At 47.8% G+C, this 26,310-nt stretch overlaps 1 protein-coding gene and 1 pseudogene across 3 annotated transcripts in view; both read left to right on the top strand.

The window, feature by feature from the left end:
- ARHGAP5 (Rho GTPase activating protein 5) overlaps nucleotides 1-26,310 on the top strand; it is a 568,297-nt gene that overhangs the window by 148,117 nt on the left and 393,870 nt on the right. The window lies entirely within an intron of this gene.
- Nucleotides 4,223-6,344, top strand: LOC147689558 (uncharacterized; annotated as a pseudogene). Its single transcript, XR_015299880.1, has one exon. The product of XR_015299880.1 is annotated as an uncharacterized LOC147689558 (transcript).

Genomic DNA, 26,310 nt, shown 5'->3' with positions numbered 1-26,310 from the left:
AGCAGCTCCGACGGCGGCGCGCTTCTCGGGGATGTGAGGTGCTCTTGGTCAATGCGGTGCAATGTGACAGTTCCAGCTGCGACACCCTCCTTCGGAGTTGTGACAACAGGCACAGCGACGGCGACACGCTTCAACCTAGTTGCGAGATTCTTCTCCTGATGCGGTGCAGTGAGACAGCTTCAGTGGCGACACCCTCCTTCTTTGGAGTTGCGACGGCAGCAGCAGCGACGGCGACACGCTTCTTCTTCGTTGCGGCACGCTTCTCTCCGATGCGGTGCAGTGCGACAGTTCCAGCAGCGACACCCTCCTTCGGAGTTGCGACGGCAGGCACAGCGACTAAGACACGCTTCTTCTCGTTGAGTCGTGCTTCCAGCTCCTTGCGACACGCAGTTCCTCAGAATCCTCAAAACAGCAGCAGGCACTTCCACAAGAACTCTGGGGTGAAGTCTGTTGTTCCTGATACTTCAGCAGGAGGCAAGCTTTTTTCCAAGCCTTTGAAGATTTTTCACAAGTTGAAAGCAATGTACACAAAGTTTCTTTCTCCTTCCTTTGGCTGATAAGCAACCACTGCAGGCCATTCCCCCAAGCAGCACTTCAGCTTGGGAATAGTCTCTCCTCCGTTTCTTCAGGTTCCTCTCCTCAGTAAAGGTTTCTTCTTCTAGTCCAAAAGTGATCTAATTTCATGGGATCAAGGTCCCAATATTTATACCCCAAAATCCTTTGTTCTCTGAGGGGAGAGGGGCCTGTGCCTAGTCCAAACCAGTTCTTGAGCACTTTCTTTACCAGACTTCTCCTTTCCTTTCACAGTGCAGAGCAGAAACATCAGACGCCCCACAGGAGGTGGAGCCAGCTTTCTTGAAGGCAAGTACAGTCCTGGAGCACTTTGTTGACAGGACTCCTTCTCTTCTTTCAGTGTGCCTGGCAGAGACATCGTCCACACCACAGGGGGTGGAGCCAGCACTGTGGGGGGCGGGCACAGTCCTATTCAGGTCAGAGGTGCAACTCCTCCCACCCATCAAGATGCAGATCTCTCTATTCACCACTGGGCTGACTCATTCTGTCTCCTGGAATCCCCCAGCCCTGTCACCCAAACTCCAGATAAAGGAATACACAACCTCGCAGAGGCAGGCTTGAAAGGTTAGGCAAGCAAATACCTACTTTCTAAAAGAGGTATTTGCAAACACAGAATATTAAAACCAACTTCACTACAAGATGTATTTTATTATTCTGAGTCCAGGCATACTAAACTCGAATTTCTACCATGTTCTCTGAGTCTGTTAGGATTATAAAATGTAATAATTCTAACAGCCCATTCTGGCCTATGGAGAACAGTTAGCCTTGCAATAGTGAAAAACGAAAATGGCTGTAATTCACTATTAGGACATGCCACCCACATCAGGGCTTGTCCTACCTTATACTTACAATGCACCCTGCCCTTGGGCCTACCATAGGGGTGACTAATATGAAGAAAAGGGAAGGTTTTAGGGACTGGCTAGTGGGTGCACTTGCCCAGTTAGCATGACAGTACTAGACTGCACGCAGGTTCTGCAATGGCAGACCTTAGACACATTTTACAAGCCTGTTTCTGTGGGTGGCACAACCAGTGCTATAGGCCCACCAGCAGCATTTGGAGTTACACGTCCTGGGCACACTCAGTGCACTGTACTAGGGTCTGACAAGTAAACCAAATAGTCGATCATGGAATCACCAATTAATACATTAATTTACAATAAGGAGAGCATATGCACTTTAGCACTGATCAGCAGTGGTAAAGTGCCCAGAAATATAAAATAGCTAACCGGTCAGAAAAAGAATATAGGAGGGAGGCAAAAAGTTCAGGGATGACCCTGCAAAAAGGGCCACGTCCAACATTTAGTATAATAGCAGTGCCTGGTATTCCTGTCATGTGCTGAGAGCTGGGCTGTGCAGTAAGGGAAGGCTGAATGCTGCCCCGGTTGCCTTCAGATAAAGGAGGTGATGTGATTCTGCACGGCCCCTCTCACCTGTTGACACCTGGTACAAAGTCCCTCTCTCGCACCTTCGCACCATGTGCCTGCCCACCGTTCGGCTTTCATTCTGCAGAGCTGTTTTTGAATAATAACCATAAACGAGATACGTGTCTGTCCGCTTTCCATGAAACTTTGTTGACTACTCAATGTCAATTATTTAAAATGGAACAGCCTGCTTTAGATGGAGGACTGTGAACACATTTGAGCAGACTTGATTATCACGTTGCAAAGAAAAAATGACATGAAACGACATGAAACAAATGTGCATTCTAAATTAGTCCCATGCATTCATTTTTAACTGACAAACATTTGTAACCTAAATGAGAGAACCTAGAAGAGAAATAGCACAATAATCCTAAACCTCATTTCAGTATCTGTTGTAGCCAAACGCCTAGTGCAAACATTTGTGCTCTATCGTAGTTTTTCTCACTCTTTGTGCTAAAGTTCAATTCTAAGTTCATTTTCCTGCCTCTTTTGTCTAGGCGTCTTATTCTGTGGAGTGAAATCTGTGAAGAACTTGCAGAATGTGGTGATCAAGGCTTTGTCTTGTGGATCATCTTTAAGCCATTTTGCAGACTCTGTGAGGGATCGTGAGATATCTTCTTTCTCTCCGTGTGAGGTTTCCATGCCAGACTTGGGTAGAGGCAAACCGTTCAGCCTCCGGGAGGCCAAACTGTTGTCTGAGGTCCACCAAGAGTGAAATTAATCTGTTCTTGAAGAGGGAGCCTATCGCTAGGCATATCCTTTCTCTCCAGATGCAAAAACTCTGTGTCCCTTTAGCTGGCATAAAATCTAAATTATGAGATGGGCTTGAATTCGGGGTGGGGGGTGGGGGGGCAGTGGATCGCCCTGGAAAGCCCTTCCACTCCACCTCACACAGACAACATTGCTTCCCATCTTTGTAAGACCTGGCTCTTCGATGGACCCCTCCTTAATGGACTGGTACCTGCATCCCCCCAGCGCCTTGAGACCCTTACGGGTGAATAGTCGCGCTTAACAAGCGTTTGACTGACTGACTGACTGACTGGATGTGAAGCCTGGTCTTGAGGCAACCTTGTCCCATATTGCTGTTGTCACTAAATGGTGAGGAGCATAACCCCAAACTTCTCTGAGATTTTCGCTTCCAAGACACCTGCCAAAAGTGATGTTCCAGCTGTAAAAAGATCCACAAAACCCCATTGCTTGGCTGTCTTTCTTACTCCATTCTACTAGAAATATATGTTGGGCAGACTGAAAGTAAGATGTAATGTGAGTAATGGCCATCCACCCTCATACTGGTGGCCGATATATAATCCTTATTAGCAATCCATGGAATGTTACCCTGCCATATAGAGGAGCTTATCAACCCCCCTTAAGTTCATTTAGAATTGAGAGGGGGACTGGAAGAGCAATTGTTTAGAAGAAAGGATCGATCTGAGGCAGGATTGTATCTTCATTTTAACAACTGAGATTCTTCCTAGCCGGGATAATTGCTTTGTGCTGTAGTGTAGTTCCTATATTCCCAATAGGCTCTGCGCATTGGATTAATATATCCTATAGAATTGACGTAGGACTGAGGTCAACTATGTCTCTATTGAATATATTAAATTTAATAGTGAGTGCCAGCAAGCTCAGAGGTCACTAGAAGCTTTCTCAAATTTACATGAATGGATTAGTTTCTGACAACTGCATAAACATGACAACATTGTTTTCGAGACATATGGGCTGCAGACCACACACTTTTGCATTAGATCACCATCTGGTGGTGGGCCCAGGTGATTACACTTTGTTGTTGTCTTGGAAAAGTCTTTGTCTGCTGGGTGACTCCACCCTTAGACCGTAGTGCGCATGGGCATCGACCCCATCCTCAGATAGTTTTTTTCCGCCATCGGGCTCGGATGTGTTCATCGTTCGGTCCTGTTGCCGATCTATTCTCGAATCCATAAAACAACATCAACTTAGTCTTCGATACTGATTCCGGTTACCTGCGTCGAAGAGAGGACCCACTTCTCCATTCCAGCGCTCGTCGCAGCCGTCGGGCCCAACTGCGCCTTTGGGCATTTGGCTCATGGAAAGAACACCGTTCAAGAAGTGCCCTCTGTGTGGACACAAGTTTCCCCACACCGACCTTCATGAGGTTTGCAACCTGTGCTTGTCCCCAGAGCACGAGAGTCGAGACTGTGAGGCCTGTGCTTCGTTCCGGTCCAAGAAGACAACCCGGGACCGTCGAGCTCTAAGAGCTATGGAGCAGTCCTCGTCGTCGACACCAGACCTCATCATAGACGAGGCGCCAATCGAGGTAGACGTCGAAGAGCAGCAAGAAGACGCCGCTTCCGAGGCAGGAGAGTCTGCTTCCGGAGAGGAGGATCGATCCGAAGATGATTATCTGCTTCCAGCTGGTCAACAGGTCGTGAGTAAGAGCGTCGACCCTGTTCACCCCCCCATTTCGGGACAGGCTTCGCTTCCACCCCCACCCTCGGGTCCGGGTGCACACCGAGTAAAAACTTCCGATGTCCCGCCTTCGGGCTCGGCAGCGAAGAGTGTTAAAAAGCCTCAGGTCGACTCGGGCTCGAGTCAGACCGTCGGTCCCGACAAACAAAAAGTGCTTAAGCCGAAGTTAGCACCGGCACCAAGACACCCATCGACACCGAGGGTTACCGAACTGAAACTGAAACCAAGTTCGGCACCACAGGAAGTTCCGAAACCAAGTTCGGCACTGAAAGATGTTCCGAAGGTTACCGAAACAAGAACTACGTTAGTACCTAAAAAGTCGGACCCGAAAACGGTTTCCATAACGAAACTCATTCCGGCACCAAGAACAGACGAGTCTAAATCCTCGGCAGCCAAAGCTTCGGATCCAAAAAGCATAAATCCTAGCAAAAGGCAAGATAATTCTTCGGATTCGAAAGCAAGACCCGTTCCAAAGATAGTAGGCACTATAAAAAATAAACCGGACGGCTCCAAACCTCAAAAATCGACACGAAGGAAAATTTACCAGTGGAGGAGCTTTTCCAGCCTGATGTAAGGCAAAAGACTCTAAAAATTCACGACAAACTGGACAAATATATACAGTGCCTGAAAAGAGGAAAATAGATTGTCCTAAACCATCTCCTGTTCCTCCAAAGAAGCATATTCAGACTGTACTCACAAGACCTCCCTCACCACAAGTAGAAATACTAGGTATTTCTCCTGCACAGTCACCAGCTAGTACACATAGTACAGTTCCACAGGAGGAGGATTATGGAGGTATATACTCTCAACACAGTTATCAACAAATAGAGGACAGTGATGACCCATGGGAAGATTACAATGCACCAGATCTACCACAAGACGAGACCTACCTGTCTAGACCATCTCCACCAGATGACACCATTGGGTTCACACAACTCATCCATAGAGCAGCTACTTTCCATGAAGTAGACCTGCATACAGATCCAATAGAAGAGGATTTTCTTATGGATACACTGTTAACATCACATAGAACCACTACCATACTGCCAATACTAAATAGAGTGGTAAGATCCACACCAGAAATATTTAAGGATCCAGTCACGGCCAGGGTAATTAACCCCAGACTGGAAAAGAAATATAAAGCGGCACCCTCTCATCCTGCATACATTAAGGGACAGTTGCCACTAGATTTGTTGGTTGTGTCGAATGCGATAAAGAGAGCCAATTCGCAGTCAACAGGGGATGCTCCACCTCCTGACAAAGAATCAAAGCTTCTAGATGCCTCAGGGAAGCGCACACTATCACAAGCTGCCAACATATGGAGGATTGCTAACACTCAAGCTCTGTTAGCAAGATATGATGGAGCTAATTATGATGAGCTAGTGTCTCTCATGCAGCACCTGCCAGAACAATATAAGACTATAGCTGCTGATTTAATACAAGAGGGCAAGGTTATAACCAATACCTCCATAAGATGCGCACTAGACACTGCAGATACAGCATCTAGAGCGGTAAACACAGGAGTACTGTTGCGTAGGCATGCATGGCTAAGAATCTCAGGATTCAAACCAGAGGTACAAGCCAGTATACTAAACCAGCCGTTTGACCAACAGCACCTTTTCGGTCCAAAGGTAGACAGTGCGTTGGAAAAAATGAAAAAAAGACATGGATACTGCAAAATCAATGGGCGCTTTACAAACACAAGCCCATAGACCTTCCTTTTGTTGCTCCTCCTATAGAGGGGCATCAAAAGGCTTCCAAGCTGACAATACCTCCTCTACTTATAAACAAATCAACCCAACCTCACCCAATAAGGGATACTATAGAGGAGGGTATAGAGGAAATAATAATAAGGGGAGAGGCAGGGGCAACAACAATCGCAACGCCTCTACTCTCAAACAGTGACTTCCCTTCCATCCCTCCAGACCATTCCACTCCGGTCGGGGGAAGATTACAACAGTTCCTACCTGTCTGGAACTCCATCACAACAGACAGGTGGTTGAGACAAATAATTCAGTCAGGTTATTGCCTGGAGCTCACTTCCAATCCTCCAACAATACCACCCAGACAAAGTCCTATGTCACAAGAGCACCTCTTATTACTAAGGCAAGAGGTACAATCACTACTGCAAAAGAATGCAATAGACCTAGTACCAAGGTTTACTCCCTTTATTTTCTCATACCCAAAAAGGGCGGGTCTCTCAGACCAATTCTGGATCTAAGACCCCTAAACCAGTACATACATTCAGACCATTTTCATATGGTCACATTACAACAAGTTTACCGCTACTTGAAAAAGGGGACTTCCTTGCTACATTAGACCTCAAGGACGCCTACTTCCACATTCCCATTCATCAGTCTCACAGAAAGTATCTAAGATTCTTACTAGAAGGTCAGCACTACCAATTCAAGGTGCTCCCCGTCTGAGTGACAACAGCACCTCGAGTATTCACAAAGTGTCTAGCGGTAGTAGCAGCACACTTAAGAAGGGACAACTTTCATGTATTCCCGTATCTAGACGACTGGCTAATAAAATGTAAGTCATACAACCAATGTGTACAGCACACGCATCAAAAAGTCTGCCTGCTGCACAAACTGGGGTTTACAGTAAATCAAAACAAGTCACATCTACAACCGTCCCGATCTCCGCAATACCTAGGGGCCACAATAGAGGCAGTAGCGTACCCCAACTTAATAAGAATACAGGTTATGCAGAATCTTATAATACGAAAATTCCAAGCACAACACTCACTACAAGCTCGAGTGTTCATGCAGCTAATAGGAATGATGGCATCTTGCATTTTCATAGTGCCATACGCAAGACTACAAATGCGCCCCATACAAGAATGCTTGGCACGTTAGTGGAATCAGGCTCAACAAGACATAACAGATCTGGTGGTGGTAGACTACCGGACGCATGGCTCTCTGCAATGGTGGAACAACAAAAACCTTTCCAAGGGCCGGCAGTTTATAGAGCCAGTTCCACAAATAATACTGACCACAGAAGCATCTCTCACTGTCTGGGGAGCGCACTTACAAAATCACACAGTACAAGGAATATGGACAATGAAACAAAGAGTACTCCACATAAATCATCTGGAGTTACTAGCAATAGTTCAAGCTCTAAAATCGTTTCAGCATTACATATCAAACAAGGCTGTATTAGTCCGGACGGACAATATAACAGCAATGTATTACATTCAGAAGCAAGGAGGAACACACTCCCTAGAGCTCTCCCGGCTGGCGCAGAGCATTTGGAGATGGGCCATTCCTCAAAACATTTTCCTGTTAGCAGAGCATCTACCAGGAGTTCACAGTCAATTGGCAGATCTGTTAAGTCGTCAGAGACAACAGATACACGAGTGGGAGCTTCATCCTCAAGTTCTTCAACCATTCTTTGAAATGTGGGGACAACCAGAAATAGATCTGTTTGCCACACAAAACCACTCCAAATGCCTAAGCTTCGCCGCCAGGTACCCACACCCATTATCCAAAGGCAATGCAGTATGGATGAACTGGTCAAACAAACTTGCGTACGCTTTTCCACCTCTCCCACTAATTCCATTAGTGGTACGCAAATTAAGACAACATTCTCTCACATTGATTCTAATAGCACCAACGTGGGCGAAACAACCATGGTACACAACGCTGCTGCAGCTCTCTGTAGTACCACACCACAAACTAAAACTCTCCCCACATCTACCAACACAGAACCATGGAGAGATTATGCATCCAGACCCAATGCAGCTCAATCTAGCGATTTGGCTCCTGAGGTCCTAGAGTTTGGATATCTAAATTTACCTACTGAGTGCATGGATGTCATTAAAGAGGCAAGACGTCCTACCGCTAGGGCATGTTATGTAGCAAAATGGAAAAGATTTGCTGTATATTGTTCAAACAACAATGTGAACCCCTTGGATGTTTCAATACAAAACATCATATGCTATCTATTACATCAGTAAAGATCTAATTCAGCATACTCTTCAATTAGACTGCATCTAGCAGCTATAGCGGCATATCTCCAAAACAGACAACATTTGTTACATTTGTACCTGCAATCAAAGCGTTTATGGAAGGACTTAAACGAATAATTCCTCCTAGAATACCGCCTTCTCCAGTATGGAATTTAAATGTTGTTCTCACAAGACTTCTGGATCCACCATTTGAACCATTGCATAAATGTGAGTTACAGTTTCTTACATGGAAAGTTGCCTTTTTAGTAGCAGTTACATCACTATGAAGAGTGAGTGAGATACAGGCATTAACAATTCAAGAACCATTTATACAACTTCATCATAATAAATTGGTTCTCAAAACAAATCCAAAGTTTCTGCCAAAGGTCATTTTACCATTCCATCTCAACCAATCCATTGAGTTGCCAGTATTTTTTCCACAGCCGCAAAAGGTTGCAGAAAGAGCTCTACACACACTAGACGTAAAAAGAGCAGTTCTATACTACATAGATAGGACAAAACCTTTTCGTAAAACTAAACAACTGTTTGTGTCCTTTATACCTCCACTTAAGGGCAATCCGATTTCAAAATCAGGTATTGCCAGTTGGATTGTTAAGTGTATTCAAATTTGTTACCAAAAAGCAAAACACACTTTAGCCATTCCTCCTAGGGCTCATTCTACCCGTAAGATAGGAGCATCTATGGCATTCTTAGGGAACATACCATTAGATGATATCTGTAAAGCAGCTACATGGTCTACTACACATACATTTACAAAACACTATTGTGTAGATGTGCAGGCAAAGCAACAAGCAAGTGTGGGCCAGGCTGTACTAAAGACATTATTTCAAACTACTGCAACAGATGTGGATGACCGCCGCTAAGGGAGAAACTGCTGTGCAATCTATGCAAATGTGTGTGGTCTGCAGCCCATATGCCTCGAACGGAAAATGCTACTTACCAGTATGCATCTGTTCTTGGCATGTAGGGCTGCAGAACCACACAAGCCCACCCACCTCCCCGGCTCCCTATATCTGTTCCAGTATTATCTTATTTAGATACACAATACATGCTCATCCTTATCTGTAATGATACAACTCCATCATTTGCCCAAATGGCGAAAACAATCTGAGTATGGAGTCGATGCCCATGCGCACTACGGTCTAAGGGAGGAGTCACCCAGCAGACAAAGACTCTTCCAAGACAACAACAAAGTGTAATCATCCGGGCCCACCACCAGATGGTGATCTAATGCAAAAGTGTGTGGTTCTGCAGCCCTACATGCCAAGAACAGATGCGTACTGGTAAGTAGCATTTTCTTCCCAAGAATAAGAAATGTATCTCTAGAGTTGCAGAAACAATAGATAAGTATTTCACTCAGTCAATCGTGCATGCTTTGTTTCACCAGAGGTGTAGAGAAATAGTAAGACGGGCATTTTCAAGAAAAGGATTAATTGAACAGTCTTTTTTCTCATACAAGAGAAGTGAACTGCTACAATCGTTTTGCAAAGTATAATGCGTACAGCGTAAACAGTAATATGAAATAATACTGTAAGAGCATTGTATGGTTTCTAAGCCATATAAAATAACATACATCAATAACATAGACTAAAATTCTCAACTGGTGCTTTTAAAATACGCCTACCCCAATGTACCTAACCGTAGTCTAGTACAAGGGAAGTGGTAAGTGTGGTGTAGCATAGGTTTAGTTTTCTTTGCCAAGAATCTATCCAAGATTTCTCTTAGTGTCTAATCCGCTCCATACCTTGGTTTTAGAATGAAGGAGGTCTGGTGTCTCTGTCTTGGGACTAGATTTCCCAACACCCTGCAAGGGGAGCTTGGAAACACTGGAGCTGGATTCTCGCCGTTCGGTACTTTCTGTAGCGAGCTGCGTCGGGCAAGTAGATGGGCAAACTGATCTGAACCACCGTGTCTTTCTAGAGCAAGTGAAGGCATATTTATACCTTGAAGGTGCCTAGTTTGACGTAAAGTCGGATATAATAACGTCATCAAAGAAGCCCAAGGGTATGGTATTTCTTTGAAAACTCCATGAGTTCTTGGACAAATCAATATTCAAGCAAGGGGAGGTACCCTAGCAGCTTAAGCCGATTTTCCAAGAAATCGTTGTGGCTTTTTGGAACTGGTGGAAGTAGCCATGCCTGTGTTTGGACTGCATGGACTGTGTCTAAATATTGGTTTGATTTATATGCCTATATTAGGGCAATGAGAATTGTACCTATATAAGCGCATGAATCCGTAAATTTCACTCTGGTTCTAAAACGCTACACAACAGTGCACCATTGTTGGAAGTTCTGTCTCATGTCCTTGATGAGTTTGGAGTAATTTTGTGTCACAACGTGAGTGGTGTGGCGACCTATTGGGAGCCTGAAGTATTTTATGCCCTTAGAGATCCAAGGAATGGGTATAATTTGCTAAAGTTGTTGCGCTTGTAGTGGCAGGTCGATCAAGAGTGCTTCAAATTTATTAATATTGATTTGAAAGTTGGAGACCGCCTGGAATAAGCCCAACTCCTCTAGCACCAGGGGCACAAAGGTCAGGTGGTCGGTCCATGAAAGCATGACCGTCCTTTCATCTGCTTTGCTTTTGTAAAGGGCTTAAGTATGAGTGCAAAGATGAGGGACGACTGGGGACAACCCTGTCTAGCATCTCTCTTTCATAATCGCTTGCGATACAGTGTCAGTCACTGGTGTCCTGACTCTAGAACTCTGATAGTTAGTCATGATCCGGCTAAGGACACAGGATCCCGGCCTCATGTCTGCCAGACCCTTATAATGTAGGTCCTGTCAATTTTGTTGAACGCCTTTTTGGCATGTAACGAGAGCAGAAGGGCATTGCATATTTTATCTTGGGTATGCTATAGAATGTGGAGTCGTTTTTAGTGTTCACTACGCATTCCCAGAATAATTCCCGACTGTTGTGTGTCAGTTACCTCAGGAAGCAGAGGTCCCAATCATACCTCTAGAATCCCTGTGAGAAGTTTCACATCCATGTTTAGAAGAGAGATAGGTCTGTATGAGGGAGGGACCCAGTATAGAGTTCTTCCCTGGTTTGGGAATGATGGTTACTGCTGCTTCGCACACTGTCTGCCATTTATCCTGTCTCGTATGCCATTAAACAGCAGTGCAAGCACCGGTGCGAACTTGGCACAGTATAGCAATGGCCACTGGAATTATGCAGCGGATGACCACCAAATAATGCGGCAGGCATGACTAAATTATGTGACAAGAAAAGCCAAATTAAGAGGGGAGATGCAGTACTTTTGTCTTAGGGTTACGTTTTTTGACACTTTTCACACATGGGAACACTGCCAGGGAAACTATTTCACCTTATTAGTACCAATTTAACACCCACATCACGCAATAATCAACTGAAAGATGACCAGTCAACCCTTGCGAAGGGCTTTCCAGTGTGCAGGAACAATTGTTGCCCTGTTTTTAGTAACTTTTGATCCATTTGGGCTAGAAACATTTTTTTTGTTTTGTTATAATTATGCGAAAAATGCTGCTGCATCGCATAATTCCAGTGGCCCTGAGTAAAACTTCAAAAAGTTTGCTGTGTACGTTTCGCCGCTGGGGGATTTCCATATTCTAACCCTACAGATTGCTGTAATGACTTAATCCAGAGTCTCTTGCCAGTCCTGATTGACCAGCTAAGATGCTCATGGAGGTATTGACACCACATCATGGGCTTACTGCTTTTCGGCATATAATCGCTAATAGAACTCTACAGTAGCTCAATCTTCGCAGAATAGATCACCGGAGCTGTTGGCTATCGTATGGACCCTGTATGAATTTACTTTAGCTTTTAACTGCATTGCCAAAAGTGCCCCCGCTTTGTTGGCCAATAATTTAGCCTCTAATCTTTATGCTGGGTTGTAAGTGATACTGTTCTGATCCAGAGTTGTTTGATGGGATTGTTATGGTTCACCACAGCCTGTGCTACTGAGGATTTCCAAGCATGTGTCGTATGTGTTCTTGCTTTCTTGGAATAAGTCATTATTGTGATGAGGATTCCCCTAGTGTAAGCCTTAACTGAATCCCAGAGAGTGGGAGGAGCTATCTTTGGTGTGTCATTCATCTGTAGGAATCTATTCATTTCCTCTGCCACCTCCACTCGCTGTGTCATGCAGTAAGTACTCATCGAGGTGCCAGGTTGCGGCTTTGTCAGATGAAGAATTTGGTTTGAGCATAATCGTAATAGGCACGTGGTGACAGAACGAAGTCTGGACTATTTCGGTGCTTATTAATGCCTCTTTTAGTCGAGCTCCCACCAAGAAGTCACCCAAACGTGCAACTGTTGTATGGGCCAGGAAGTAGACTGTAGTCTTAATCCTTTTTATGCGTGTCTCTCCATGCTTCTATCAGCTGATCTCTCCAAACCACTCCCTCAATGGGGCAGAAATGAAGCCTCTACTCTCAGAGCACTGAGGCGTGTCATCGATTGCATTAACATCACAATGTTCAGGCCCCCTTATCGGTAAATCCCCATCTGTGTATTTCAGGGCAGTGGAGATAGTTGTCTTTAATAAACTTCTTGCTGTCCATCTGACAAATATAAACTGACAATGATGTTGTCTACTCTTTTTGTTTCTAGTTTACCACTAGGCCCAGGACCTTTGACCGGCTTATCTGGGAAGACCTTACCACCCGGTGGGCAAATGTGCAATTTTACATAAAATGACCCCTCCTGCCCTCTTACAATCTTTTACCAGGAGGTGTGCCTCCTGCAGAAGAAAAAGCCGACCAGTGATCTTCAGAAAAGAAATTCGAAACAGCTAGCCTGTTGCCTGGGAAATTAAGTCCCATTGTACCTAGACTCACTATTTCAATCATGGGCTTGGGTGGGCCTGAGCAAAACTTTTGTTTTCTGTCCTCTCACTGCTAGTCCTGAGTAACTCTTCGTAAACTGGGCCACCTCTCTATCCTGGAGTGTTGTATTCTTTTGAGAGCCACAAAATGGCCCTGCCTGAGCCTCCCTCTCCATCCCCCGCCTCCTCAGCCCCTCACCCGACTATTACAAATTTTAAAACAAACATGGCATATTGTAGCGATCGTACTTCCCTGCTTTCCATGGTCATGTCTTTTTATGTTCGTTGTGCCTCCATGCCCCTCTCTGCCCACTAAATCTAAAGGTCAGCCCCTCCAACATCCACTTGACTCACTGTTCAGTTTTCTGACCCCATCCTTCATCGAGGCCTCTGCACCCCAGGAACCGTCCCTTTCCTCAAGAGCAAGGTCTGCCACCTTTTATCTTCACTTCTCTGAAGGTCGCACATTTCACCTTCTCAATCTCTCTGGGGGTGGTGGTGACTGGAGGGGCTGGAAATGCTCTTATTTGATTCTTCTTTACATTTACTGCAGAAGTAAGGATTGTCTACCCCCCTCGGAGCAAAGCGACTGCCGCCCTTGTCCCTATCCTCTTCTGGAGTTCAGCCTACCTGATCGTTTTAGCACGATGGTTCTAGCCATCCCACACGAAAAGTAGGTGCAAATGGTGGTTCCAGTGGTAAATTCGCCTTTTGAAGATGGTGTGTGATATTTTTTTCGTCTTTGCTGGAGTGTAGCTGCCACTTAGTGGTCGTATGTCAGATAATATCCCTCATACAAGATGCAATCTGTAATGCGGCCACAGGCCATTATCTTTTTTGTTTAGTTTTTTTGCCTCAACATAATAGATTCATATTAGGTTGTCTGGGGTGCTTCTCTATAGTGACCTCCAGGATTCGTTCTGTGCGTACAATCTAGGCTTATTGGCGGGTGCTCACGCCCATGTATCTTATTTGGTTCTTCATCTGTAATGGGAAACTCACTCCGCTGTTGCCACGCGTCCTCCACTTTGAGGGGAGAACTGGTCCTATCCACCCTCCGGGTGTGGTAGATATACTATAAGATATTATTTTTTTAAATCAAAGCAAGCCATATGCAAATAAACATTGCATCACACGCATCATGAGGCATTGGTTGAAGAAGAGACCGTAATAGCCGTACAGTGTTACACCTTTGGCACATCACCATCTGCCCACCCTTCTGCTGCCCAACTTGCTGCCCGTTGTGTGAGAAACAATGACTCAAAAGCTGCTCAAGAGAGATGAGTAGCAAGAACCCCTCTATAGCAAGTTCATGCCCCCCAGATTTTGTACCATTGCCGCGGACAGCCACGGCTTTCATAGAACCTCTTTTCTGCTAACATTCACCAGTCCAGGTCAACTGTGGTGCTTGCGCCGTCCCCACAGTCGGGCCACATTGCCTCCGGCCATCGCTAGTCCCAGAGTCATCCAGGTTTGCTCCATAGATTTCAATCCTTTGCCTCCCAGGCGATCAGAGGCCATCAGTTCACGGAAACAGCATGTGACTCCCTCTAGTGATCATTCATGCACCAACCACTCCTACCCAGCAGTGCTGTATAATGGGGCAGCCCCAAATAATGTGAAGTGATCTGCGATTCTTAAGCCCCTGCAGGTAATCCGCGTCCTCTGTGCCTGCTTCTGCCCTCTCTTGGCCTGAAGTCAGCCTGGCCATCTTGGCTTCAAGCACCACTTAGGCTCATATGCTGGCCTCCTCTCCCAACTACTACCCAGGGTGCGTTTTCCAGTATCTGCGGGTCTGTGGAGGCCGCACTTGGACTCACCACCAGTGTTGGTCTTCCTGACGCCACCATGGTGCTGCACCTTCTCGATGTGCCTCCTTAACCTCTTTCTGCCCCGATCTGGTGCTCTTTCTTGGCCAAAGTGGGGTTCCACCGCTCTCCTTGGGACCCTGGGACAACGTCCAGCATCAGGACCGCCCAGGGTGGGCAGCTGGTGGCTGTGATGATCTCAGAGAGGGGGGTGGAGTATCTGCTCCATTCACCTGCTGTGCCCCCCACCTCCCAAGATCTTGACTTCAAAGGCGTGACGATGAGCGTGTTAGGGGGGAGTTAGGCTTTGGGTTTGGGGTGGAGAAGGTGAGGGCTCGACGGAGGTGAGCTGGGAAAGTTTTTTAGGTCTCGGCTAGAAATGCGTTCTCGCCAGAGAACTATAGTGATCAGTTCAGCCGCCGAGACCTGACAAGGAGTGGAGACCGGAGCTTGCCACGTGCACCATGCGCAGCATTCAAACAGCATGGCAGAGTCGGATTATGACGCGCGCTTTAGGATTTGGTCGCGCGCGAGCTTCTTAAGTTTCGTTTTCCTTTTCACCTTGGAAACCCGGGGAGTTGGGGACGAGCGTCGGCGCCCGCGGAGGAACCAGGATGAGCAGCAATGGAGGCGGCGGAAGCGCTGGAGAAAGGGGTAATACTTGTGTATTTACCCTTTTCATCTCAGATCTGGCCAGTATTGGAGTAGCATAATGCAAGGTGTGTCTTACTACAGACTCGCTGCAGGTAAGCAAGCTTTCCTCGCTTGACTTGATCTTACTTTCTTTTTTGAGTAGTCTGGCTGCTGCCATGTAAATAGAAGATAGCCATTGTAGACTGCTTCTTATTGCCTGGAGCTTTAGCCTGGCCATACCTCGTGATACCAACCTGCTCGCTGAGCTGCAGGCTCCGCAATACCCCGAACCCAAACCATTGCTGCTCCAAGCTATGGCCCCTGCTGCCTGCGCCGCACCGGCCTCGCAGGCACAACTTCACCCCGCGACCTACCGGTCTCCTCTTCGCGGCCTGGCAGTGGGTACCTGGAGCCGGAGAACAAGCAACATGATCCAGACACACCACCCCACTCCCCCCTGGCATTGCTCACCTGTTGGCATGTCTGGCACCCGACGCGGGCGGCAGCGCTCCTGAAATGACACCGGAGGGGTGTTGTGGGCACCTCTGCGGCTCACCTGAGCGATTGTGGCGCGATCCCGCACGAAGAAACCGAAAACTTCTTGGCCAGCGCCCCCGATCGTGCAGTGAGCCCCAAACTGGTCTGCAGCCCGCGCTGGAAGACAAAGAGGGTTCGGCCAGGTGAGGGTCCTCCCTATATACGCCCCGTTGTCCCTGGGGGAGGCAGTGAGTGGCCCTCTTCCGGCCGGTAGGCATGGAAGAAATACTATCACACCCCTTCGGGGCAGGGGGAATGCCTTGGGGGTGTCCCCTCTATTGTCCCCCCCTGCGGGGAACGTGGCCAACCACCTTTCCAGTTTGGCTGCTGCGATGTAAATAGGTGAGCCATCGTAGACTGCTTCTTATCTGTGTGTGTGATTGATCTCTTTTTAAGTGAAGTGTTTTGTGTTGATCTAAACACAATTGAGGAAGGAGAGGTTGTCTGTGTTTACAGTGCTGTGAAAGAGCAATCACTTTCTGAAGCTCTTCAGTGCATTATTTCCTGTTCGCGCTTGTGAGAACTGGTTGTTCGGAAAGCATGTTTAGTAACTGAGTTACCTTAATAAATCTTGGTCTGCCATCACTGTTCTTTGTGAAGGAGCCTTTTGCTACCATGAGTGGCTGAACAAAGCACTTTTAGGGCGAATGCACTTAAAACCTTGGTTGGGCCCATGGACAGGAGCCAAATTGGACTCAAAATGTCTTTCCATCTGCTTATACCAGTGCAACCATCACAGCGTCTGGATGGTATGCATGTTCGGTAAACATGAATGTATGTTCTGTCCTTCTGGCAATCTTCTGGACAGGAGTATGCCCAAATGTCCATCCAATCCGCAGTTTTCTGAACACCTCTTAAAACCTCACCTATGACCTCGCACACCTCTTATCTAGACTACTCTTGAACCACCCGCTCACCCACCCATTCCTACAGGCACCAGCTTTTGCAAGCATTCAGATGGGCTTCAGTCTCCAGCTAATCGAAGGTGAAAAGATTGCTGGAAGGCCACACCAAAAAAAACACAGAGAATGAGCTTGTTACCCTACACAGAACCTAATTGCAGCAGCGTTTTACCCCCAATTTAACCTTGACCTCCAAATGATGCCATCGAATGAAAAAGTGCATTTCCTCTGGGCATAAAGTCCTATGTAGATGCGGGGGCACATTCGGGGAAGTGTTGGCTCATTTTTATGTCGCTCGAAGTGTGAGATTTGGCTGGAGATAGTACTTACAAGCCAGGACTTGAGAGAGAGTGATGCGTATTAAACGGCTTGTGTTATTAGGAAGACCAATGATTTAAACGGACAAGGAAAGTAAGAGACTAGTTCATTCTGAGTGCAACAAGTTCGGGCAGAATTGAATATATTCACAGTTATAAAACACATTAGTAGATGGTGCGAACCAGTTGGCTGTTGTCTGGCAGCTAGCTGCACGTTTAACTAATTTACCTACCACCATTTGCAGGACAGACAAAACATATTAGTATTTATATGGGAAATAAGTCTCAGCACCAGGCAGGCCCAGCACCCAGCCTCAGTCCTGAGCCCAGGCCCAGCCCCCAGCCTCAGGCAGGCCCAGCACCCAGCCACGCCAGCCCCCGCCCGCCCCCAGCCTAGTCCCAGTGATTTAGTCCTTACGCCCAAAGGATGAAACCATTCTTTTTAGGTTTCGCTGGGGGGCGGAGCCGTTAGGCTCCTCCTCCAGAGAAATCTATTGAGTACAGTAAGGCACTATGGAACACGCCCCCCGTCCCATTGGCTAGCTCCATAAATGGAGCCTAGCCATTGGACGAGGGGCCTGTCCATCAATGCCGGACCAGACACGGGGGCGTTCCCGAGATTCTTTGGCTTTTGCCGACGTCACGCGACGCCGGGAACGCCCCCGAGTCTGGTCCGGCCCGGCCGTGATTGCTGCTGTCCTGGGCATGTTTTTCCCCGGCACGTTTCCCGCCTCCCTCCCGCCGTTCGTGTTCTCTCCCGCCCCCCTCCCTCCTCACGCCCCCTGTGTCCTCTCCCGCCCCCTCCCGCCGTCCGTTCCTCTCCCGCCCCCCCCCCCTGTCCTCGTAGGCCTCCCTCCCGCCGTTCGTGTTCTCTCCCGCCCCCCTCCCCCCTCACGCCCCCTGCCCGGGAGTGAGCCGAAGCTCTGCCTGGGCTCCTGAGCCGCTGGTGGAAGCAGCCGCGGAAGAGCTGGCTTCGTATCTGCTGAGGAGTAAATCGGTACGTTGAGAACTGGTGTATAGTTATCATTTATAAATCCTATGCTTTAAAGATCACGTTAAGCTGTTCTTTGGGATGTTCTCCCCTGCCAAATACGTTTTTGGAAATGTTTTTTAATCCAATGTATCTGTCCTTACTCGGTGCTCTCATCTGCCCCCTTAAACTGTTCAAAGTGATTGGCAAGGTATGGGGCGGCCCCTCCCTGAGCGCGGCTGTGTTTTATCCTTTGATAAAAGGAGATGTGGTAAGTGTGGCTGTAATCCGGGCTCCAGTTTCAAAGGGGAATCCAGCAGCCAAGCGGCGTCATCGTTCCAAACCCGGGCAGGCGAGGAGGGCGGGAGGGAGGCGCGCGCGCGAGGGACAGAGATGGAGAGAGGGGGAGAGGGCCATAGTATGCGAGGACCGTCGCAGCGAGGAGATAAAGTACAAAATGTAGGGCCAGGGATAAAGGGGTGAAGTTTGAGGGATGAAAAAATACGCATCAGGGGTTGATGGATACGAGGGGTGAGAGAGTGTAGAGTGAAATGAGAAGGGGGGCATGTGGAGGAGTGGGAAGAAAAAGACTGCAGTCGCGGAAGACGGCTAGGGAGGCGGAAATAGTGACAGCACGTGTGGGGGGACGGACGGGTATTCGATCGTCCTGGTCCCGCATGGTTGTATCCCGCTGTCCGTCCGTCCCCCCTAACGCTGTCTGTGTCTTTGTTCGCCCTCCCCCCTCCTCCAAGCCCCCACCCGGCCTTGCCATTAATCTTTAGTTTGCTTCGCATTGACCACTCTTTCATTCCTGTAACCAACAGCCTCAGACTAACGTTCATTCGAGGACTGGGACTACGGCTCCCAGAATGCACCGAGCCGCTAATTAAACCCCAGGACTGGCACAGGTGAGTCTGTCTTGTCATGAAACGTCACCGCATCGATATCAAGTGCAGTAAACAAGGCATGCACCTTACGGAATCTCCTCTTTCGCTCGTTTTCTGTCCTCTTCGTTGTTGCCTCGGGTTTCTCTCGAGTGTCCCAGATAAAAGCCCGCAGCACCTCTTTTTATAGCTCTAAACTTGGAATAAACCTAAGTTCGTGCCTTCCGCTGATTGGCGGATGAAAGTGGGGCAGTTATGAGGCCCCTTCATCCGATCAGAGAAGGGGCGGCTCCGAAGAGGCTTTCACTTTCTGCCTGCCCTGCCCTGGGATCCCCTTCATTTCATGGAAAGCCGTGATTTACAGGAAAAAGAAACTTGAGGGATAACAAGCATTGGAAAAGGCAATTGGCCACGCTTTTGCGAAAGATATTGACTTTGCCTGTTTGACAATATCTTTAAGCTAAATTGTAGAGCAGTGGGACTGTGCAGCATGCTAAAAGTAAAGGTAGTAAAAAGGCACAATGATGGGACACATCGTTTGTTTTAAAAGGAGGGTGGCTGTGTCAACAGGGACAATGGGAGGGAAGGAACAACAAGGGGGTGGGAGTTAACAGGCAATGAGGCAGTGAGATAAAAGTGCTATTATGCAGTTGGCGCTGGCCACCTCATAGCGCTAGTTAAACATTTGGGGGGGGGGCGCGGAAGGAGCAACACAGATTTTGTGTGGGTGCAATGTGCAGAAGGGGTGGCTGCAACCAGGGCACGAGTCAGGGGTCCACGCGGGTGGACGGATTCCCCCCATTTATTTTCACAGGGTGGCTGCCGTCCACCCTGCCAAGAAGTTGGTCCCCACAGAAAAAGATACTGAATTCGTCCCGGTGTAATTTCCAAACACCGGGACACTCTCAGCAGCGCCTGCACGTTGTTGTCTGCTTCCGATCACAACAAAGTGCAGGAGGGGACAGGGCTCTCTTATTTCTATACTGGCCATAACAAAGGCCGAGTCTTAGGGGTCATAAGCCTCCTTTTGTTGGAGTCTCCTGGCTGTCAGCAGTCAGGAGCCTCACACCTGATGCAAATGGAGCGGAGGGCTCTGTGCGTGTGTTTGGGGAGCTCTTTGCGTGTGTGTGGGGGGCTCTTGTGTGTGGGGGGCTCTTGTGTGTGTGGGGGGCTCTTGCGTGTGTGTGGGGGGCTCTTGCGTGTGGGGGAATCTTGCGTGTGCGTGGGGGTCTCTTGTGTCTGTGGGGGGCTCTTGCGTGTGTGGGGGCTCTTGCGTGTGTGGGGGCTTTTGCGTGTGTGGGGGTCTATTGCATGTGTGGGGGGCTCTTGCGTGTGTGTGGGGGGCTCTTGTGTGTGTGTGTGTGGGGCTCTTGCGTGTGTGTGTGTGGGGGGGCTCTTGCGTGTGTGTGGGGGGGCTCTTGCGTGTGTGTGTGGGGGGGCTCTTGTGTGGTGTGTGGGGGGGCTCTTGTGTGGTCTGTGTAGGGGGCTCTTGTGTGGTGTGTGTGTGGGCCTCGTGTGTGTGTGGGGGGCTCTTGTGTGTGTGTGGGGCTCTTGTGTGGGTGTGTGTGTGTGCAAATGCAATACGTCTCGCATTTGCGACAGAGTAAGCTATTGGCATTGTAAATGACAATGCCATATATTTATCTGTTTTCAAAACCAACACATAAATAAAAAGTTTGTCATTTACAATGCCAATAGCTCTAACTTTTCCGAAGGCGAAACCGTTGCATTGTAAATGCTTGTTTTTTTATAAGGTGGGTTGTGCGTCCGCAATATCAGTTTGTTGAAACGGAGACTGGCTGTAATGAGAGAAGCTAGAATAGTGTGGGTAGTGGACGTCGTGTATTTTTACTTACCTGGAAACACTATAGCAACCTATGTCTTTTGTTAGTATGACATAGTTAGCAAGTATTTATATTTAGGAACTGCAGGGAATATTTACGTATAAGTGTTAGACACGGCCTTTCCCACACTGGTGTTTTTGTCCCTTGGCCATTGTAAAAACCTTAATTTCTTTACTAGTCAGCTATTGAACAGTGGCCCCTCACCCCAATTATCTCTAAACACACCAATTGCAAATTTTAAAAAAAATTAATGCAAAGCATTGTCATTACAATGCCAGTAACTGAAACTTTAATGCTGCGAGACCTATTGCATTGTAAATGCTTGTGTTTCTGTGGGAAGGGCCTTGGGAAGGATGTTTTCAATCCGGCTGTGGGTCAGTGACCCCTAGTTCTAGTTTTTGGGACGAGCTCTGCTAAAATGTACTTATCTGGAGATCCCGGCCTCTCTGGGCTCGTCTTCTGTCACCCCGTTGGTGTCCGGTCTGTAGACCCCGATTTGCTTTAAAATGTCGTCTTGTGCTGTGTCGCCAGCTCGCCGTCGGGTGTGCCTGGGCGAGGGGGAGGGGGGTGGGGGGAAGGGGGTCGAGCTTTCTTTGCAGCTCTCACATAGATCCGTGTTTCTCCTCTGTTCAGCGCCTGTGTCGGAAGGAGGAATAAATGCAAGCAGATGTGCGGATTGCACAAGAGCTCATAGTCTCTTGTGAATAATAAACTGAAGCCAGGTGCGCTGCTGGGACCAGTGCTTGTTTGTCTGTAGTGGCCAGCACGTTCACGTACAGCGCATGAGCAGGATACTTGCCTGCAGGGCTGCTAAAGAGGCCTGGGAGCAGCAGGGGTCTCCCTTTGCTACAGAGGTGCCCCTTACAACGCATGGCACTGCAGGCTCCCACCTCGGGCATAGACTGATAACTCGCCCGAAGCCATCCTGGGGGCTCTCAGCCTGCCTGGTTGTATCCAACCCCACTGAATATGCTTGGAAGTGTCAGCGCATGTCAAACTACAAGTCCCAGCATGCTTAGTGCTCCTGGCTGCTCGCATCAATAGCTTCGGGCTGGGGAGGGCGAGGAGCCAGCTTTACAGATGTGCAGGTACCAGACTATGGAAGAGTGGCAAAGGAAGGGGGAGTGGAGGCAGCACCAGAGGGCTCAGTACGGGGGGCTGACGGGTGAGCGTAGGTGACATGGGGACAGGGCCGTGCCTGGGGGCCCATAAAGGTGTCGGCGGCTGAGGCCAGGATTGGGCCTGTGTGTTGGCCGTTGAGGATCCCTGGCTACTCGCCGTGTGCTCTTGTCCCACGCCCTTCTCGGAATGCCAGGCATGTTTGGCGTTCTTCTTTGTGATTGGTTGGACCAGCTTTTGCTCCAGCAAACTCCCCATTTTACATTCCTGATCTGTGCTCTTCCTCTTCGGCCTCACTCCTTGCACAAGCGACGGGTTCTGGGCACTCTGGACCTGCCAAGATTTCGTAGCTGTAGCTTTCATGCATTCACCCTTTGTTTTATAACGTTTCCCCGGTGTGTAAACAAATATTGTTTTGTTTGAGTGTAAAGTGAGATTTTTACAAAGCAGTTCTTGTCCTAGAATGTGTCCCTCAAGAATCCTTTTCAGACCTCTCCTTCTGCTGTAGGTGCCAGGCAGCACTACCAGCCCACTAGCCACCGTCTCCACAAGTGACAGGGGGCAAGGGAAGTGTGCTGCCGTCCTCTGTACCGGACCCTTCAGGTACTGGTCCTGGTCTCAGGCGAGAAGTTTCCTGTTGGGTGTGGCTAGCATGCTGTTTTCATGGATGGCTTTGGCTCTTTGGGGAGCCACCGCTGTTTGTGTCATGAGGCCTTTCTGACCGTCTATATTTAAAAAAAATATATATTTTTAATTTTAGAAGTTTCCTATAGCGCTGACCAGACCCGGGGCATCGGAGCGCTTTACAACAGGAGGGGAAGAAGACCTAAACATATACAGTTTGGGAGTAGGATAAATGTGTTCATAAGTGTTCACGGAAAAACAAAAACAATTGCGATGCGTCCGAGGTGCCCCATTGAGGTAGAGTAGTCTAGTGGTCCAGGGTGCACCATTGAGGTAGAGCGGGTTAGAGGTAGTCTCGATACATGGAAATATTTTGAGCGGAGGATAAGCGAGACCATAAGTGTTCAAAAGAAAACAATTGTGATGACCAACCGGGGTGCGTCCTTGAGAACAGGAGGTCTGGGGATCCACGGTGTGCCGTTGGGGTGGAGACGGTTAGAGGTAAGTTCGATACATGGACACAGGGTAGGTCTGCAAGATATCTCTAAGCGACGATGGAGCAAGCCGAGCGGGATAGAGAGAGGGGGTGAGGTAGGTAGTGGATGTGTATTCCCAGGTGTCTGATGTTTGGGGGCTTGAGAGTCATGGATTTCAGTTTGGGGAGGCCCGGTTGAGGTAGAGGACTTTGAGGAGACTTTTGACTTTTGCAAAGGAGGGGGTAGGTCTGATGGGCACAGGTATGGAGTTCCAGATTTTGGGTGCGTTTCCTGCAAAGGAGCGGCCTGCAGTTTTTTTGTTTGCGTGTTTTCAGGGGGATGAGTAGGAGGGAGTTGGAACTCCTGAGACTTCTAGACTGGCCGGCTTTCTTAAGTTTGGAGGCTAGGTATTCTGGTTTCCCTGTGTGCAGGGCTTTGTGCTTGAGGCATGCAGTTCTGAAGCTGGCACGTAATTCCACAGGGAGCCATTTTAGTTCTCTGAGAGCGGGAGAAATGTGGTCATATTTTTTGACTCCGGTAACCATTCTAGCAGCAGCGTTGAGGGTTGTTTTGAGTGGCGCTAGGTGAGGAGAGGACTGCGTTCCCGTAGTCGAGTCTGGACAACACAAGTGATTGGGTGGCTTGTTTGAGGTCCCAGGATGGTACTGGGAGGATGGAGAAGTAAGTATCTGAGGAAACCGATTTAGCCCAGGTCGTAATTTTCCTTGCGCGGCTTAATCTTGCCAAACTTTGCAATAGAGGCATTCCCAAAAGTACTTGAATGCAAGTCTGTGGGTGGATAAACCTTCCCACTGGCGGGAGCACAAATCCAATAACAAAATGAATTGTTATCACTTATTTAAAACATGTTGTAATAAAGTTCATACATTTAATGCAAAACAACTCTCGTGTTCCAAGAGGAATTTTTATTCTTGATCCTTATGTTCATGTTTGGGGAATTTGTTAAGCGCACGTATACCAAAGGTCTCTTGGTGCTGAAAGGGAGGGAGAGAATTCCTGAGGGCTGCTAACAGTAAGCTAGAGTGAACAACCATGTTTCCATTTTTTTTTCCTGAAATTAGTGTACTCTGGTATAAGACTAATATCTATTGGCAGGGAATTCCAGAGAGCGGGGCCAAGGACAGAGAAACAGGAGCCCCCCTTCTCTTGTGCTTGAATCTTGGAATCATTAGCATAGCCATCGTGGCCAATCTGAGATTCCGTTTGGGTACAAACCTTCAGATCTCCGCAGAGATGAATTTGGAGCCCTTCTCACAGAGGGCATTGAAGACCATGCAACCTGTCTTGAACATGGACCGCTGAGTCACCGGGAGCCAATGCAATTGCTTCAGAAGTGGTTTAATGTAACAATGTCTTGGTTGCTGAAGGACTAGCCTGGCCGCTTGGTTTTGTATTAGTTGCAGTCTATGGGTCTGATTTTCAGGGAGCTCTAAGTAGATGGCGTAGCATAATCTAGCCTGGACATGATCAAGGCAAGTCTAACCGTTGTGCTTGCTTCCCTGGAATTTTTTTCCCTAATTTTCGTGAATGTCCTCAGATAGTGCACGCAAGAGGAGGTGACCAGGTTGATCTGTTCATGCATGGATAGCTTGGCATCGATTGTGATCCCTAAACTTTTAACCACATTTATAGGGGTTGGTGGGGGGCCCAGTGCAGCTGGCCAGTGAGCTGGTGACCACTGATCGAGTCTATTGTTAGAAACAACTATCTCAATTTTATCCGAGTTTAGTTTGAGATAGTTATGACTCATCCAGTCTTTGATGAAAAGCATAGTGCGTTTGGAAGAATTCCTTAGATTCCTCCATCTTTTTCCAATGGAAAGATCAGCTGCATGTCGTCAGCGTAATTGCATACCTTCACTCCTCTGGTTTGCAGTGCATGGATCAGGGGGCTAATATAGATGTTAAACAGGTGAGGTGAAAGAGATAAGCCTTGTGGGACACCACATGTGCTGTTGACCCAAGCCTAGGCGAAAGGGGGCAAACTAACGGATTGGATGCGTTTCCCTAAAAATGAGAGCATCCAGTCCAGTGCCTTATCCCTCAAGCCTGCAGCTTCCATGCTATCTGCTTATATGGTGTGATCCATGGTATCGAATGCAGCGCATAGGTCTAATGAGACCAGGGCTTGTGTACACCCCCTATCTGCACCCTCTTTCAGATCATCCACTACACTCACAATGACTGCTTCAGTGGAGTGTGCTTGCTTGAAGCCTTTTGCAACAGAAGTTTTGCAACATGTGCCTCCAGTATCTTTGCTGGATAGTGAAGGAGCGATATTGGTCTATAATTGCTCATTGCGCTAGGATCTACTCCTGCTTTCTTTTGCAGTGGGACAAGTACTGCCTCTTTGAAAGTGCATGGGACCACCCCTTGTTCTAGTGAAGTGTTGAGGAGAGTAAGATAGGTATCCGGGAATTGAGTGAGAAGATCTTTTTGTACCCTGACAGGACAAGGTTCATATGGAGAACCGGATTTTCTTGTTTCTCAATTCTAGCAGCCGGTCCAGGGTGACCTTTTGAAAATGGGACACGGTTATAGGGTTTGTAAATCGCTCGTGTGAATTTCCATCATGGGATTTGGAGGCAATAGAATTTTGGATATTCTTAATTTTATCGACGAAATAGGTGCTCAAGTTGTCACACACGACCTGTGAGTAGGTGATGGTTAGGGTGACATGGTCTGCACTGGATAGTTCTCTAACTATTTTAAAAATGTCCTTCAATTTGTTTTCAGAGCTCAGTACCCTGTTAGTGTAACCAATGAGTGCTGTATCATAGCTTTTCCTTTCCGTTGGGGAGTAACTTCTCCTCCATTTTCGTTCTGCCTGACGGGTTTTAAGTTTTACTAGTTTTAGCTCTGCGGTGAACCAATAAGCGGTTTCATGCGGCCTTGCGCCCCGCTCTTTCCATTTTAGTGGGGCATGCATCTCGCATGCACGTAGTTGCCAGTTGGAG

This window comes from Lissotriton vulgaris, chromosome 9 (genome assembly GCF_964263255.1).
Source record: "Lissotriton vulgaris chromosome 9, aLisVul1.2, whole genome shotgun sequence".
Classification (NCBI taxonomy): Eukaryota; Metazoa; Chordata; class Amphibia; order Caudata; family Salamandridae; genus Lissotriton; species Lissotriton vulgaris.
This window is presented reverse-complemented; position numbering and strand designations above follow the sequence as displayed.